Raw genomic sequence first — 8,949 nt, 5'->3', positions numbered from 1 at the left:
GGCTGCAAAGAGATTTAGATAGGTTAAGCGAATGGGCTAAGGTTTGGCAGATGGAATACAATGTCGGAAAGTGTGAGGTAATCCACCTTGGAAAAAAAAACAGTAAAAGGGAATATTATTTGAATGGGGAGAAATTACAACATGCTGCGGTGCAGAGGGACCTGGGGGTCCTTGTGCATGAATCCCAAAAAGTGAGTTTGCAGGTGCAACAGGTAATCAGGAAGGCGAATGGAATGTTGGCCTTCATTGCAAGAGGGATGGAATACAAAAGCAGGGAGGTCCTTCTGCAACTATATCGGGTATTGGTGAGGCCGCACCTGGAGTACTGCGTGCAGTTTTGGTCACCTTACTTAAGGAAGGATATACTAGCTTTGGAGGGGGTACAGAGACGATTCACTAGGCTGATTCCGGAGATGAGGGGGTTACCTTATGATGAGTAGACTGGGTCTTTACTCGTTGGAGTTCAGAAGGATGAGGGGTGATCTTATAGAAACACTTAAAATAATGAAAGGGATAGACAAGATAGAGGCAGAGAGGTTGTTTCCACTGGTCGGGGAGACTAGAACTAGGGGGCACAGCCTCAGATTACGGGGGAGCCAATTTAAAACTGAGTTGAGAAGGCATTTCTTCTCCCAGAGGGTTGTGAATCTGTGGAATTCTTTGCCCAAGGAAGCAGTTGAGACTAGCTCATTGAATGTATTCAAGTCACAGATAGATAGATTTTTAACCAATAAGGGAATTAAGGGTTTTGGGGAGCGGGCGGGTAAGTGGAGCTGAGTCCACGGCCAGATCAGCCATGATCTTGTTGAATGACGGAGCAAGCTCGAGAGGCTAGATGGCCTATTCCTGTTCTTAATTCTTATGTTCTTATAAGGTCACAGAGTGACCTTGTTCCCAGAATGTGCCTCATGTGGTTACATACTGTAGAGTAAGGACTTCACACAAAGGAGAAGGGTAGAGGGACCATGGCAGTCAGTACAGGTCAATTACATCGGGCCATTGCTCACCGTAAAGGGGGGTTACAAGTACTGTTTGGTCCTAGTGGATGTTTTCTCAAAGTGGGTTGAAGCCTTCCCTTGTCGATCAACCACAGCTCTGGCGACGGCAAGGATCTTGGTGAGGGAAGTGTTCACTAGGTGGGGACTCCCGCAAATCATGGAGTCCGACCAGTGGAGCCACCTCACAGGGCAGGTCACACAGGCTAGCTTGAAAGTGCTAGGGATAGAAGGGAAATGGCATGTGGCTCACAATCCACAGTCATTGGGGGTTGTGGAGCATCGGACCATCAAAAAAAGGCTGCGCTGCGGAAGGAAACAGGACAATCCCTGAAAAAGTGGGTTGAGGTCCTGCCGTTTGTTCTGATGGGGGTCCGAGCCAGCCTCTCAAGAAGCACAGGGTATTTCCCACAAGCTCATGACTGGTAGGATCATGCGCACGCCCACCCATGTTCTGCCGCTGGTTCTCACAGCGGTGCAGGTGAGAGAGGTAAACCGAGACAAGTTTGTCAAGAATCTGTTTGAGCCCTTGAAACAGATTCATTGGCAATCTGCCAGCAACATGGGGGAAGCAGCACCGGAGCAATCAGTTGCTGCTCAAGCCCTGGAGAACCCACAAGTGGAAGGTAGGAGATCAGGTCATGGTCCGCAATTACGCATGGGTGGGCATGTTTGAGCCTTGTACATGGGACCCTACAGCATCATAGATAATGCCAGTCCCATGGTGTACGCAGTTAAGCTTGCGAAGCGCACAAAGTGGTTCCATGTGAACCAGTGCAAGTTGTTTAACCCGGGGGAAAGAACGAGAAACAGAAAGAAGCACCAAGGCGCTGTAAACAGCACAGTGGACGCGGGTCTTCCTCTCATAGTTTGGGACAGTGAGGAGCCCGTGGGTGTGGTGGTTAGGAGGAGTAGCAGGATCCCACGGCCGAGAACTCCGTGGTCGCCTCCTTACACACCGCCGAGGAGCCGTAAAAGGTCCAGGGTCATAGAGACCTAGCGGGACCACCAAGACGGGTGGCGATGCATATAGTTTTCTTCTCAATTTCGTGTTTTACAGGGTGTTTTTGATGAAGCCAGACTTATAGAGGTATACCCTCTCTCAAAAAGGTTGTTATTTCTTTGTATCTTCACTGGGAGCCGAGAAATGGAGACAGCCCCGGTAATCATTCTTTGGAGCTTGGCCGGACAGGGTACAGCAGGAGGGGGAACGTCAAGTTGTCCTTCCTCGATAGATGTACTGGGGGGAACGGACCCACCATGACACAGCAGGGCAGGGTAGGGGACACTGACGGGATGGCAGCCTATTTCCATGAGGGAAGGTCGCTAGGATGGCTGGGATCCAATTCGACAAAATACTCCAGCCACGCTGGATTCACATACGGGGAGGCTTCCATACCGTGTCCCAGACCGAAGGTCACAGCCACAAGGGTTGGGGTGACCGAGGGCAAGCGCGTATGCTTGAAGTGAAAGGGACACATTCCCCTGGGATGGTGGTGGTGGCTCAGGAAATTGAGTCAGGACACAGTGAATCAGACAGCGGACTGGAAACAACTGGGGAACGATACGTACCGACAGATCACGGGGTCAAAGGGGAGAGTGGAAGTGTGCTGGGACAAGTGGTGGAAGGAGGAACAGGGAATTTATGTGTGAATTTGGGGGTTGGAGAAGATCTGCCCAGCAGGTGTGCCGAGTGCCTTCTTGAGGCAATGGTAGGATGCCGGGGTTGGGGATCAGATAGGATCGGAGTATGGATTCCTGCGTGATCCCAGACCCTCCCAACACAATAAATGCCACTGAACTTGTAGCACACAAGAGGAAACCCCTGCCCACAGCCCCACTGGTACAGACGACAGAAGTTAGGAGTCCAGCCACCACACCAGGCTCAGGTAATGGTTTAGTTTTAGTTCCGACTGGAAAGGTTTTATTCCAGGGGGTGCATTACGCGGTCGCGTCAGTCATTTTAAACCTAACCGGGGTACATCTGCCTGAGTGGTGTCCAAAAGAAACTGAGCAGCTGTATGAGACGTTCATTAAAGAAATGTTCCGTCAGTTCTTTGAACTCAGTTACAGGGATGTGAGTCGGGAAAGATTGTATGATATGGGAGTGTACGATAACATTAGTCCGAGGAGGCAGAGGCGAGGGGTGCTCAATGATGTCGCTACGGCGTTTAGCGCGGGTACATCTCTCGTCAATAGTATGGACGACATGCAGCTGCAGATGCAGATCAGTCATTTAAAGGACCACCGGCAGAAAATCCTGGGGAAAGGGAACGCGGTGGTCGGGTCGGAGTTAGAGGAGGACCAGGCAATGACTGTCCATTTAAAAGAGGTTATCACAGAGCTGGAGACACACGCAAAGACCGTAAATGCATTAATACGGGAGGACAGGAATGCCTCGGTGCAGGCAGCACGAAACGAAGTGTGCGTGTTGTACGGTGCCTGGTTGCTGAGCGAGGGACGGAGTAAATTAGAGGACCTCCAGCAAGGTCGCATCCCATCTTGGATCAGCAACCGGCACCTCATTGCGCTCAGCCCGTATAGTAATTCGATGAGCCCGTGTCAGCTCCATCTAGCCTCCAAGGCCTACCCAGTCCCAGTGGATTGCGATCGGTCCAACCACACAATCATGGGGATAGTGTTGCGTATACCGGTAATGGGCGGGACATCACAACCAGCGCCGATATACAGTGTGGAGAACATTGGGGTCATACGGGAAGGGGTGCACGTGCAGTGTCATGCGGTCCCACCATTTGTTATAAAGTGGGAGCACACCATGACTGGCAATGACCTCAAGGGGTGCCAGAGCAGGGGTGCACACGTCATATTGTGTCCCCAGCATTTGAACGCGTTCGATCGGCCAGAGTGCAAATTTGAATCAGAGAGTCGAGATCCCATCAATTGCACCATTTAGGTGATTGCCCAGAGGCACGTTGCACCTGAGGTAGCATATGCGGGCAATGGGACATACTGCGTAACATAGAGACATAGAAAATAGGTGCAGGAGTAGGCCATTCGGCCCTTCGAGCCTGTACCACCATTCAATATGATCATGGCTGATCAGTTTTGCAACTTTAGTACCCAATTCCTGCTTTCTCTCCATACCCTTTGATCCCTTTAGCCGTAAGGGCCACATCTAGCTCCCTTTTGAATATATCTAACGAACTGGCCTCAACAACTTTCTGTGGTAGAGAATTCCACAGGTTCACAACTCTCTGAGTGAAGAAGTTTCTCCTCATCTCAGTCCTAAATGGCTTACTCCTTATCCTTAAGACTGTGATCCCTGGCTCTGGACTTCCCCAACATCAGGAACATTCTTCCTGCATCTAACCTGTCCAATCCCGTCAGAATTGTTATGTTTCTATGAGATCCCATCTCATTCTTCCATAACCACGAGCGTGGCCAGTATCGAGTGTACTGGGATACTTGGTGCCCGGTCACCGACAGCGCTTTCTGCTTCAAACCACACACCGAAGTTCAAGTGGCACAGGAACGTATTATTCCGATCCTAGAACCATCCATGGTACACATTACGGTAAATGACACGATCCCGAACCTGCAACAGTACATTACCCAAGGCCCTACATCACTACTGGCCAAGAACGGAGAGGTGCTCATCAAGGTCAGAGAGGCAGTCAGTGCCCGCTGGAAGGAGCACTTCGAGGATCTCCTCAACCGAGACTCTGTCTTCGACGTGAGTGTCCGCGACTCCATCCCACAGCATGTCACCCGCCACCATCTCAGCACAACCCCAGCCCGGCACGAGGTTGATAAGGCCATCCGACAACTGAAGAACAACAAGTCATCAGGAGCAGATGGAATTCCCGCCGAAGCACTAAAACATGGTGGAGAAGCTCTACTAGCGCGGATTCATAACCTCATCTCTCTTATCTGGAAGGAGGAGATCATGCCAGATCTCTGAGACGCTGTAATTGTGACCATCTTCAAGAAAGGTGACAAGTCCGACTGCGATAACTACAGAGGAATCTCCCTGCTGTCGACCATCGGGAAAGTCATCACAAGAATCCTCCTGTAGGTGAAGAACTCCTCCCAGAGTCGCAATGCGGATTCCACCTACTAAGGGGCACAATGGACATGATATTCACCGCGTGGCAGATTCAAGAGAAATGCAGGGAAGAGCACCAACCCTTGGCCTTCTTCGACCTCACAAAAGCCTTCGACACTGTCAACCGTGAGGGATTATGGAGCGTCCTCCTCAGATTCGGCTGCCCTGAAAAGTTAGTCACCATTCTCCGCCTGTTGCACGATGACATGCAACACATGATCCTGACCCATTCCACGTTCGGACTGGGGTCAAGCAGGGCTGCGTCATCGCACCAATGCTCCTCTCGATTTTCCTTGCTGCAATGCTCCAATCGCACCCTTAGCTAGCTCCCCGCTGAAGTGGAGTTAAATTGCAGGACAAATAGGAATCTGTTCAACCTCCGCAGCCTCCAGGCCAGATCCAAGATCGTCCCATTCTCCGTCATCAAACTACAGTATGCAGACGACGCCTGCGTTTGCGCACACTCGGAGGCCGAACTCCAAGCCATCATCAACACCTTTACCGAGGTGTACGAGAGCATGGGCTTTACACTAAACATCTGTAAGACAAAGGTCCTCTACCAACCTGCCCCTCGGTTATCAAAATTCACGACGAGGCCTTGGACAATGAGGACAATTTTCTATAACTCGGGAGCCTACTATCAACAAGGGCAGACATTGACGACAAGATCCAACACCGCCTTCAATGCGCCAGTGCAGCCTTCGGTCGCCTGAGGAAAAGAGTGTTTGAAGACCAGGACCGCAAACCTGGCACCAAGCTCATGGTCTACAGAGCAGTGGTGATACCCGCCCTGCTATATGGCTCAGAGACATGGACTATGTACAGCAGGCACCTCAAAACACTGGAGAAGTACCATCAACACTGCCTTCGCAAGATCCTGCAAATCCATTGGCAGGATAGGCACATCAACGTCAGTGTCCTCGCTCAGGCCAATATCTCCAGCATTGAAGCACTGACCATGCCCGATCAGCTCCACTGGACGGGTCACATCGTCTGCATGTCCGACACAAGACTCCCAAAACAAGCGCTCTACTTGGAGCTCCGACATGGCAAGCGAGCCTCGTGGGCAGAGGAAACTCTTCAAGGACACTCTCAAAGCCTCCTTGAAAAAATGTAACATCCCCACCGACAATTGGGGATCCCTGTCCCAAGACCACCCAACGTGGAGGAAAAGCATCCAGGAAGGCACTGAACACCTTGAGTCTCTTCGCTGAAGCCAAGCGTCGACAGTGGAAGGAGTTCATGGCACCGCACCCGACCTGTTCCTTCAACCACCGTTTGCCCCACCTGTGACAGAGATTGTAGGTCCCGCATTGGACTCTTTAGACACCCGAGAACTCATTTCTAGTGTGGAAGCAAGTCATCCTTGACTCCAAAGGACCGTCTATGATGCTGATGAGTGGGTAAAGATGAAACCTTGTTGCAGAGGCAATGGGCAAACATAAGACAGTTGAGATAACAGAATACATCTGCTGAGAGTTTACGTGATTAACAATTGACAGTTGCTCGGTTGTTGATCACGTAAGCTCTTAGCTTGACAACTGTTAAGTTTCGCTTCCGCTTGATCATGTATAATTACGCTGCCACAACTATTGTAAAGTTGAGAGATTTCAGGACTTGACTTCGGGATGCCGAACGTTCTCCCCTGCATGCTTGTATTAAAGAATTCTTGGATCGTGGAATGTAAGTGACTTCGAATGGTGTTTTTTCCCACAACAATTGCCGTCCGCTGAAGGTCCGGAGATTGAAACCCTGGGAGACCGACAGAAAAGAGGGTAAGTAAAATTAATATACTATTCATAATTAGGTCTGTCGATCTCCTCAGTGGTTTTGCCGGGCCAACAGGGATTCACGTACAATACGGAGTCACAGTGACCACGTTCGAGAAGGCAGCGCTGCGCAAATGAGTTACGAGAGTCATGGGAACCTAAATAAAAAAGTAAAGTGACCAGACTTAAAAGTTTCAACGACAAGTTTAGACATAGACTTGCGAGTAACCAGTCTAAATGGTTATGAGAATCACGGGAACATAAGCGAAGGAAATAAAGTGACCAGACTTAAAAGTGTCGATGTAGATTTGTGAGTAACCGGTACTGGGGTCGGTTAACAACATGACCGATGTATCAGGGGAACTTCAGGGTCGGATAACAGAATATCTGTTGAGAAAGCATGATAAGGTGGAGCAAGGAGGATGGTTTCCAGAAGGAAGTCCAGAGGGAATGGTGGAATAAGGAAAGTAAGCATAAGGAAATATAAAGCATTTGTAATACTCAAGAATGTGTAGAGATGGGGAAGAACATCAGGAAAGAATGACAAAAGAAAACGATTAAAAAGAAATAAAAATAAAATCATTAGAAAAAGAAAATGAAGAACTAAATGAAAAATTAAATAAAGTAAAAAGGGTAGGTGTCAAATGCGCCACAGTACTAAAAGGGCGATCAAAACCAAGTGCCCCAATAATGAAGGAACTATTTTAGGGATGGATATGTTAGAAGAGGTGGGCACCCTTATAGACCCAAGGCAGAGGAAGGTTATCTGGCCAAATACCACAGTGAACAAGAAACATAAATCAGAACTACGAGTAAGTCCCAAAAAGGCATTCATAGGTCAGACTTCTGTGTAATACCTGGGACATACCATCCAACATAGGGCTATGTCCGATGACCGATGGACAGCGGTGGTGAGGGGAGGGGGTGGAGGGAAGAGGGAGAGGTAAGGGGAGTCAGGCAAGTTTTAGGACTTTTTAAACTATTGCCGGAATTTTATCCCAGAGTTCATGTCCTTAGTAGCCCCTATTACAATCAGTCACCTGGGGACCGGAACAGGAATTGGCGTATATGCAAGTTAAGCAAGTCCCGACTATGTCCTAGCTTTGGGGGTGCCCGATATGAGTAAACCGTTTCACCTCTCCTGTGATAAACAAGGAGATTTTTACAATGCTATATTAGTACAAGAACACAGAGATAGGAAACGACCAGTAACCTATTACCCCACCCTCCAATCACTGGTAGTAGCCAGACTGCCCCGATGCGTCGCAGCCTTAGATGTGCCGTCTGGGCAGTTCACGTCAGTGAGCCAGTTGTGATGGCAGGACAGACCATATTACACACCCAGCATATGAGAATCTGTATCACTGTAGCTACCAACTTTATATGTATTATCCGTACTAATTTCAAATGTATTAACTCGTTCTAAAATGGCCGCTCATGGTTGTTGCTGACTCTTTAGATCTCACTGTAAGGGAAAACAATGAGTGACATTTCTTTGTTAAACAACCTTGAGGGACCGTCTGATCATGGGAATGTAGCAACAGATCGCTTCTCGGTCTTTTGGCTAAGATCAAGTGTAGTATCTGTTCTTATCAGTTTAATATCCCCTATCTGGGGACCAAATATTAAATTGTTTTATGGAACAGGGAGATGGAACAGGGGCTTGCTCCGTCCACTCCATGCATCGACCTGGTATTGCAGTATTTCCAGGAATGGTGCAGCTTCCCCTCTTGATCTTGGCTAAGATCAAGTGTAATAGCGCAAAGTGATCTTTGGCGCTGGAGTTGATCTGACAAGAATGAACAAAAAAAAATGTAGCAACAGATGTAGAAGCTAAACTGTGGGAATACCCAGAGAAGCAGAACTGTGTCTTCCTTGCCTGCAAAACAAAGATAAGCTGGAGATGACTTAATCTTCTCTCATGATTAGGGGCATTGCTTAAATAACTGTGTAAATGACTAATTTAGCTTGTATCTATGCCACAGTAGCTGATGTGATAGGACAATGAAAAGGGGTGGTACCATTCACGAACTGTATAAATGTATTGATTTTGTAATGATTTTTGCTTGCTCTGATGGATTCGACAGACTCATCGAGTCAGTGCCCCTTTATCAGAGCA

General features: G+C 48.7%; 1 non-coding gene across 1 annotated transcript; it reads left to right on the top strand.

The window, feature by feature from the left end:
* The first annotated feature begins 8,374 nt into the window (after positions 1-8,374).
* Positions 8,375-8,556, top strand: LOC139253110 (U2 spliceosomal RNA). Its single transcript, XR_011591899.1, has one exon. It is a non-coding gene; the product is annotated as a U2 spliceosomal RNA (small nuclear RNA).
* Positions 8,557-8,949: the final 393 nt, after the last annotated feature.

Source organism: Pristiophorus japonicus, chromosome 2 (genome assembly GCF_044704955.1).
Source record: "Pristiophorus japonicus isolate sPriJap1 chromosome 2, sPriJap1.hap1, whole genome shotgun sequence".
NCBI lineage: Eukaryota > Metazoa > Chordata > Chondrichthyes > Pristiophoridae > Pristiophorus > Pristiophorus japonicus.
The sequence above is the reverse complement of the archived record's forward strand: the minus strand, read 5'-3'. Positions and strand labels throughout refer to the sequence as shown.